This window comes from Globicephala melas, chromosome 3 (assembly GCF_963455315.2).
Source record: "Globicephala melas chromosome 3, mGloMel1.2, whole genome shotgun sequence".
Classification (NCBI taxonomy): domain Eukaryota; kingdom Metazoa; phylum Chordata; class Mammalia; order Artiodactyla; family Delphinidae; genus Globicephala; species Globicephala melas.
Genome location: NC_083316.1, coordinates 161,128,416 through 161,138,089, shown reverse-complemented (window position 1 = coordinate 161,138,089; position 9,674 = coordinate 161,128,416). Strand labels below are relative to the sequence as shown.

Genomic DNA, 9,674 nt, shown 5'->3' with positions numbered 1-9,674 from the left:
TAGGTTATTTTTTCTGTAGATCTGGGGAAAATGGGCCAGGGGTGGAAGGTCCATCCAGGCTAGACAGTGAACAGACCATGACTGTTCAGCACAGAAGGAAACTTGAAAAGTGTTTTAGCACCTGGAAGTCTGGCTGGACTTAGGGGAGCAACAGGGCTGAGAATACTCCAAAAGTAGATACTGGAGAGCGAGGGACTCTAAGACAGTAAGATGGGTGTCTGTGAAAATAGTGCTGGCCTAAGAAAAGCTCTAGGGAGAGATGGGCTTAATATTATCGGTGGGCTTGGATCACTACTTGTGATCATGAGGGTTGGTGCCAGCTCTAACCCTTTGGGTTTCTTGGACCTTGATGAATTATTTTGTCCTTTTCTGGCAAAGCTGAATCCTGGTCTTTAGGCTCCGGTGACAAGTTATCTGGAATTTCCATTGGCTGAGAAGCCACTAATTCCCTGTCTGCGTCCACGTCTGCGTCCATGTCTGGGTCCATGTCTGGGTTGGAACTCAGCGGTAGTGAAGGTGTTCTAGGAGGTTCCTGAAAAGGGCAAACGGACGAAATAGGAGGTGTGGTGGTAAAAGCAGCAGTTGTGCTGGATGCAGAAGTTGGTGTTTCTAGGGAAGGCAGTTTGGGGGAATATAAACTCTCCAACGCTTGGATAGTTTCCTTGGAAGATGGAGAAATACTTGGGTCAGTTGAATTGACGGCAGCAAGAGTTTCTGCTGGTGGCTTTTTGGAAGGTGTTACAAATTTGATAACAGAGGGGATTTTTTTCTCTGCAAATTTCTCAGCTGGATTCTCAACCTTTATAGATTTGAAAGCTTCCTATTGGAGGAGTTCAAAGATTTGAGGGTAAATGAAGAATATAAGCCAGAGTGTCTGTAGTCACTGCAGCTAGGGGTCTTGGCACCAGGCTGCGGTGGCTTCTTTTTCCCTCCATTCTCCTCATCTATGGATCTCTCGCTGCTGACTTCACTGATGTGTAAAGCTTCAGTCTCCCTCAAGCCTGCCCACTGGCATAGGAACCGTATTCAAAATCTCTGGGTGCGAGACAAACTTGTACACAAACTTCTGACCCCTCACGTTTTCAATGATATTCTTCATATAATAGTATCTGAGGGGTCGGCTGTGTTTGTCATAATTCATGTTAGGCTTGTTCTTTTGAATCCCTCAGAGACGAGCCACCTCTTCTGTCTACAAATGCTTGAACTCCCCGTCATTAGAGGTCCAGCAGATCATGTGATCGTTCTGAGGCTCCTTTAGGAGCTGAAGGAGGAACTGCCACAGGGTGATGGCATTGTTAACAGCAATGAAGGAGGCCACTTGCGAGGCTGCCTCAGGGTCTCTGCCTCAAACATCATGCTTCTCTCCACCGGCCACCTCCTAACATTGAGAACTCAAGGACAGTGAGGCAGCCACTGACACCCCCGTGGTGGAGCCAGATATAAGACTTTAATTTATTTAAGAAAATGAACATCCTCTTAAATGACATTAAACACACAAAAAAGCAGCATCACAAATATTTGTAGGCCATATCAGTTGGAAGTCTCAATCTCAGTTAACAATGTCAATACTCAAGCCCACATCATATATATATATATATATATATATATATATAAAATTTGTAATGGTTACAAAACTGAAGATGAACCATATCCATATTTTATCTTTATGGTGAATCTTTACTGATAATCAAGGAAAGCAGGACTTTCTATATTGCTACCCTCTATTTACTTACACAAGAAAGCAGATCCTGAAACAGTGTTTAAGGTGTATTATGTGGTGGAAATACAAGTGATCAATAGTGACATCTTCATTTACTGAGGCAGACTTTGATATAAGAAGAGGGATGTGATAGGACCATAAAATGTAGAGTTGGAGATATCCTCCCTGAAGGTTAAATCAGGAACTAGGTATTCCAGAATTCATCCCTTTTGTGGTTCCATGGTAGAATTCACCAATAGCCTCTTTTGCATGAGATTTGGAAAGCTGATGTGAAGAAGGCGTTAGTCAGATTTCTGAGCCATCATACAGATAGAGACAGATACATCGGAGTCAAGGATACCATCTTCCAGCTTATTTTTCAGATTCTTTGCTTTCCTAATTAAGAGTATTCTCAGGGGCTTACCTGGTGGCACGTGGTTGAGAGTCCGCCTGCCGATGCAGGGGACACAGGTTCGTGCCCCGGTCTGGGAGGATCCCACATGCCGCGGAGCGGCTGGGCCCGTGAGCCATGGCCGCTGAGCCTGCGTGTCTGGAGCCCGTGCTCCGTAACAGGAGAGGCCACAGCAGTGAGAGGCCCGCGTAGCGCAAAAAAAAAAAAAAAAAAAAAAGAGTATTCTCAAACCCACCAATGATTTATTTGACTCCATTTTCATAGAGGTGTAGCTTTCCACTGATGTCTTTATAAGATCCATATGAACAATCCATTGGGATTTAGATTTTTCTGTAAGGCCTTTTGTGTCCAACAGGAAACTATTCAGACTTTACTGCTTGGGAATATTCTCCGATTCTCTTCTACTTTATATTCACATAAGTCTTAATTGCATAGGAAACACCTTATTCTGTCAATAGTGCTAATGAGCATGTTTTCTTTTTTTTAATTTATTTATTTAATTTATTTATTTTTGGCTGCATTGGGTCTTCGTTGATGTGCGCGGGCTTTCCCTAGTTGAAGCCAGTGGGGACTACTCTTGGTTGCGGGCTTCTTGTTGCTGTGGCTTCTCTTGTTGCTAGGCGTGCGGGCTTCAGTAGTTGTGGCGTGCGGGCTCTAGAGCACAGGCTCAGTAGTTGTGGCACATGGGCTTAGTTACTCTGCAGCATGTGGGATCTTCCCAGACCAGGGCTCGAACCCGTGGCTCCTGCATTGGCAGGAAGATTCTTAACCACTGCGCCACGAGGCAAGTCCCTAAAGCTAATATTTTTAATGATGGAAGGTTGGATGCTTTCACCTGAAGATAAGGAACACAACAAGGATATCTGGTCTTGCCACTTCTACTTGAGAACGTACTGGAGATTTTAGCCAAAACCGTTATACAAGAAAAGGCAATAAAACACCTAAAGATTGGTTAGGAAGATGTAAAATTATTTCTACTTCCAGATTGGCTATCTTCTATTCAGATAAATGTAAAGAATCTAGTTTAAAAAAACAAAACAGGGCCTTCCCTGGTGGCGCAGTGGTTGAGAGTCCGCCTGCTGATGCAGGGGACACGGGTTCATGCCCCAGTCCGGGAAGATCCCACATGCTGCGGAGCGACTGGGCCCGTGAGCCATGGCTGCTGAGCCTGCGCGCCTGGAGCCTGTGCTCCGCAGCGGGAGAGACCACAACAGTGAGAGGGCCGCATACCGCAAAAAAAAAAAATAATAATAAATTTAAAAAAAAATCAGTGGTGGTCAGTAGCAGTGTGCCTGGGAGCAGAGGCCTGAGGTCAGTGTCTCCAAGTACTGTGTCCTGGGTTAGAGCTTATGCATTTGGGAGCTTATTTTAGTCACAGCCTTAAACTGAGTCCTGATGAGTTTTCTCACTGTGGGAATGGAATTCTGAGAAAGGGAGTGGTTCCATTATTACCCAGAGAGAGGAGGGAGAGAGTTTATTCCTGTGGCTGCTCAGCTGGCCCCTACCCTCCTCCACCAGGGACTGACCTGGTCCAGCAGTTCTGTCTCAACCAGGAGAGCCTAGCGTGTGTTAAACTTTCTGAACGTGGCTCCTTTTGTCCTGTGGGTTGCTGGCTACTTATCTGTACTGATTCCAATATTTGTGTTTCCTTCTTTGGATTCTTTTATCCATTGAATAGTGCAGCCATTTGGCTCTAGTTTCCCTTAGTACTATATAATTAATTCCCCTGTGAGAAATAACATTTTTGGTTTGGGGGGGGCTTAAAAATCTAGGTTGATTGAGAGAAATGATGTCAGCAAGGCAAGAAAATTGTGGAACTAAATAGAATTTTTGTTCCTTTTAGGCAAGAGAACCTCAAGATGTGAGATGAATGTTTAAGTTTTCAGGTACGTTTGATTTTCAGATCAATGTTTGTATATGCATGTCCCTAGAGAACATTGAAATTTAAAAGCCTAAAGCAATTGATTTCCTTTTTTAATTGATGTGAGGAAAACTATTCAAAGCTTATGTAAATCTTTGAAAATCCTGCTACATTTAAGGAGCTAAAGCCAAGCCTCTACTGCATTATAATATTCTACTTATTCCTGAAAATAACCCCCATGAAAGATAGAGTGGAAGGATAAGCCAGGATGTACCTTGTCGTTTTAGTTAGCAGAGATTTGAAATTTTTCCTTTCCTGAAAAATTTATGGTTTATACTTCAGTAATTGTGTTTAAAGGAATTAAATCTTAGAATGGTTTTTTATATACAAAGGGTGAGAAATATTAGTAAATAGTAAATCATTGTATATATAAATTTTTCTGTTTATTTCAAAGTAACTCTGTAAGATAGGAAATTCTATTTCTAAATTGTAACTCACCACCAACATACCCTGGTTTCCTTCAGCACTGTTACTCCAGCCACCCCCAACATACACTTTTGATTATTTATTGAGCCTCCTGTGTTTTTTTATATAAGAACAGGCAATTGGGAATGCATATATTTGTTGCCCACCTTTGTCTTTGTAATGAGTAGTTGGAATCTGCAGAGTTGATGTTTGCTGACAGCTTACCACCCCAATCCCCCCCACCCCCGCCACCCGTCTCTCCCTCTTCCCCTTGTGTCCCCACCTGGACAAGCTGTTAAGAAAGTCCTGGGGCTCCCTCCTCTGGCACTGGCTTCAGATACCAACTGCACAAGCAGAACTCTTTCCCTGCCCTCGCCCCCCCTCAAAGATTTTTTCCTTGCTCAAACTATTAAAGTTTGAGCCTGATTAACAGACTCCTGAACCTCCTAGGCCTATTTGTGTAGTTCTTTGTAAATCCATTTTTAGTAAGAACCCTGCTTTGTCAGTTGAACCAGAATCCCCCTACCCCCCATATCTGATCGCATTTCCCCACTTTCATCACCCCTCAAGTGATGTGTGATCACCCTGGCCTGTCTTCGGTACAATCCTGTTAGGTCCGTTTAGTCAGAACCCCCTAACTCCTGACTATTTCTTTTAATATTCCATCCCCACCTTGACCTCTGGCCATGAATTCCCACTCGCCCATACTGTATTCAGTGTTGAGCCCAAACTCATTTTTCACCTCCTGTGAAATCCCATTGCAGTGGTCTCTATACCTGTCACAGTGGTTCTGGGTAAAATTTGCTTTACGCTCTTTGACAAGTGTCATTGAATATTTTTTCTTTAACACCCCCTAGCCATGATAAAAACCCAGGCCAGGATCCTTTCCTTGCTTGCTGAAGCCATTTCAGAGCTGCCTGAGAGGCGGTTCCTGCTCTCTTCTGAGACTCCAATTGTGTCATAAGCCTCATCCTACCCTGCGTGTGTGTGTGTGTGTGTGTGTGTGTGTGTGTGTGTATGTGTATGTGTATGATATACCAGCATCAGTCTCAACATGGGAACCACACCTCTGCAGATAACCATAACAGTTGGTGCCGTAAGCGGCATGTTCAGACATGACCACCACTCATGGGTCTGTCTCTCTTCTCTTGCTGTGACTCGCTCACCTGCTCTGCTGTCTGATGGCGGCCGGCACTGTGGGCTGCTGGGTGCTGGGGAGCTTGTGCTGTGAGCTGTGCTGCCCTGTTCCATTGTTAACCCCACCAGGACTCAGTTCTATGATCAGCTGACCAGTGTTGAAAGTTTCAAGAATTCCTAAGCCTTTGGGAGCAGGAATATGGGATTGGGGCTCCTGAAGGAATCCTGGGTTGATGTCTGTGCCAGTGTATATCTGTGTGTTAGAGAGAAACTGTGACAGAGGCTGGGTTAGTCCCAGCGTACCCTGGAGGTGGTGGGAGAGAGGGACTATACCCTGTGCAAGAGGTGAGCCCATCAGGTCCTTGTTCCCGAAGCAGCTGTCATTTAAAATGAGAAAGAGGGGCTTCCCTGGTGGTGCAGTGGTTAAGAATCTGCCTGCCAATGCAGGGGACACGGGTTCGAGCTCTGATCTGGGAAGATCCCACGTGCCGCGGAGCAACTAAGCCCATGTGCCACAACTACTGACCCTGCACTCTAGAACCTGCGAGCCACAACTACTGAGCCCGCGCGCCACAACTACTGAAGCCCGAGCGCCTAGAGCCCATGCTCCACAACAAGAGAAACCACTGCAATGAGAAGCCTGCGCACCGCAACGAAGAGTAGCCCCCGCTTGCCGCAGCTAGAGAAAGCCCGTGCACAGCAATGAAGATCCAACACAGCCAAAAATAAATAAAATAAATAAATTTAAAAAAATAATAAATGAGAAAGAGAAGGGAGGGGAACGGCAGCCATTAGATGGCAGGCCAAGTCCATACTCCTTATACAGAGACTCACCAGGACCCTTCTCACCAGGACCAAGTTCTTCTGTTGCTACTGCCCCTGCCTCTACTGCAGCTAAGATCCTGACAGTCCAAGTTATATTGGGGACAACACTCATGGCACCCCTGTGGAACAGCAAAGGGATTAGTTCAAACCTGACTTAAGCCTGGGGTCCTTAAATTCTATAAAGCAACCAGTTGTCATGGGGAAAGCTTCTAATCCCGGTGGTGTTGATATGAGGCCCTCTAGAGGAGAAAAATATATAAATACCAGGGTAGAGAGGACACCCCTCCCCCAAGGTATATCCAGTGACACAAAAAACAAACAAGAGAGAGGGAATCAAAAAAAAAAAAAAAAAAAAGGAAAGGCCTGCAATTTGACCCATTGGAAATCCAAAATATACTAAAAGAATTTATACAACAAAAGAGATAAAGGGGTACTGTTTGTTTTCTGGGGCCTCTAAAACATAGGTTCTGAATTAAGTTTGCCATCTGCTGTAATGCACTAATTCACAAACCTTCATGCAACTAATCAATACCAGTTCTCAAATTACAGTCATATTGGGATCCTACTAAATTTAAGGAAGGTACCCCCGGTAATCTTAGGGGAATTACTGAATATAAGATAGGAAACAAATAGGCATGTCTCACCTTAACTATCAGCCAGCTCTTCTCTTGCCTAAATTCCTCATGGTCATAGCAAGCATTGTCCTAAAGTACAGGAAAACTCTGAACCAATGATTCAAAAATTAAAATTAAATTAAATCTTTGCCACTTCCAAATTGGCTTCACAGAATGGGACCCCACATACCTTATCCTCCAAGTAAATTATGTAACATGGCCCAAGGTTAATTAAACAGAGCCTTGAAGGATTGGAAAACATTATACAAAAGTTATTTAGTGAAGAGGTGATTATTCCCTCTTAAAAGGAGAAGTAAAGGTACTTCTCCTTTTAACAGCCAATTTCACCTATTCTTAAACCTGGAAAAATGAATGACACCTCACAATGGATCACTGCAAACTTGAGGCTGTGGTTACATCAAATACGCACCTATTTTTTAGTTTCCAACATTATGGAAAGTACTAACTCCATCCAATCAGCAAGTGGTAAATATCCTGCTGTCATAGGATTGGATGGAGTTGGCTAAGTCTTTTCTGTTCAGTGCCTGTTTCCACAGCCTGTCAGCTGCAGATAGCCTTCACCTCTAAAAGGACATGAACACCTTTACTGGTTACCCTCCAGTAACCTCAGTACCATTGCCACTGCACACAGTCTCTGCAGGTATAGTCTGACCTGCCTCCACCAGGCTCCACGAGCAGAGGTATAACATTACATTAATGACATCTCTTTGAGGAAGTTTATTTAACATTCATTCGGGACATACAGATATTGAAAAAGGGAACTCATGAAAAGTGGATGGGCCATTAGCTCACACATACTGTGAGGCCCTGACACCATGGTTAAATTTCTAAAAATTATTTGGTAAATTCCCTCCCTGACACCATGAAGAAAGATCGTCCTTCTCAGCACCCACAGCATCTCCTAGGTTGTTATGATGTTTGAAGGCAACACATTCCTTGTTTACCAATTTTGTTTCTATTCAAGAAACTGCCCCGTCTTAGCTCACACTTTATGCCATTGAAGCTGTAATTTCCACCAGGTACTAGGCTCTCCTGGAAATATAAGCTGTCCTAGGACGTGACCATCTGACCCTTCACGCAGCTGCTCGTTGTGGCTTGGGTCCTGGAAACAGCCCCCCATGAGCTCAGCATGTCTACTGAGATTTGAGACATGACGGCAGAGTGCAACCTGAGCCCTCTGGCATAGCCTACCTGCAGGAGGGGGCACCCTCCCCCTCAGTCCCTTTCTAGATGCCACAGTTCTGGAAGAGGTCTCTTCGCCGTTCACTATGATGTTACCTAGCATCTGAGAGGCCCAGGGGCCTGGTCTAGACTGTGGGGTTCATCCTCCCACCAGAACCAAGTGCCCCTGAGGTCCCACAGGAAATGATCAAAGATCAAAATGGAGCCAGACTCATTATTACATATGGGGAGATCACTTGTAAGTGTCCGTGTTTGTGAAGAAGTGGCACAGTTCCGTGAGGGCCTCTTGGCCTCATGGTTCAATGCAGTGTCGGTGGAGGGGACAGTTCCCGCCCACGGCCAGTACCAGCTCCGCTCTGAGACCTGACCTCCTGCTTGCTGTCACTCAGGCACGGGGGGGCGGGGCCTTGCAAACTGTCCAATCAGGGGAGTCACTGGTTACAGACGTGTGGGCGACGCTCCAATGACTACGTAGGGCGAGTGGTCTGCGTGCTCTGTTGCTCTTCAGTCGGGCCTCGACCTGGGTGCGTGATTTCTGCCCTTAAAGTCCTCAAGTGGCTCAGCGGCAGCCTCTGTTGCTGTGACCTGCACTTGCCACGAGAGTCGTGAGGTGGACAGCGCAGAACCAGAGAAACTGGGAAATGGTGAGTTGGGAAGACGGGTGTTGGAAGACGGGGGCGGAAGGACCAGTTGGAACTGGCCGTGGTGGGACCCGGGCCTCCCCACGGTCAACTCCAGAGTCTGCAGACCAGAGTCCACCCGGGGCGCGGCCGGCAGTCGGGACCCAGGGCGGCCTCTCCGCTCACTGCTGCGACCGTGTCTACTCCAGATTGTGTGGTGTCCACAGGGAGGGTGATCACTGGACAACCGGGGACTCGGTGTCAGGGCTTCATGCATAGGTGGAGCTGTGATCTGTGGGGTCCTTAGTCCCTCCTTTCTCCCTGGCGGGGGTGGGGACTCTTCTTCCCCTCACTTTTCCGAATGTTTGAGGAACAGGGTCACAAATCCACGACCCTGTTCTTGCACCCCAGCTCTTCCCAGAGCAGGCAGTAAATGCCTAAATTTCCAGATCTTTCCCCACGTTCCCAAACGCCATCTTCCCCTCTTCAGTTCATAGCTTCATTACCAATATTTGTCCTCCGTGGTGCATTTTGAAGTACGCAGTATTGTTTATCATTCCTCCACAGAGCCGTGGATGGTTCTTTTTAAAGATATATTTTTTGCCTGTGGATGTTTTTACATGAGAGGAAATCAGAGATTAACCACCTGGAACTATGTTGCTTAAAAGCCTAGTGTCTATGTCCCCAGAATCTCCCTGGGCACAGACATTCTATGGGAATCCTTTGGGTCGAGTTTCCTCTTTGGTGACTTTCCTGGGTGATCTGTCCTTTCCTCACTGTTCCAGGTCAGAACTGCCCCTGCGTGAGTTTGCCCCTTATTCACTTTTTAAACTCTGTT

At 45.8% G+C, this 9,674-nt stretch overlaps 1 pseudogene; it reads right to left on the bottom strand.

Annotated features, from left to right (window-relative positions):
* Positions 1–4: 4 nt before the first annotated feature.
* LOC115865538 (ETS domain-containing protein Elk-4-like) lies at positions 5–9,113 on the bottom strand (annotated as a pseudogene).
* Positions 9,114–9,674: the final 561 nt, after the last annotated feature.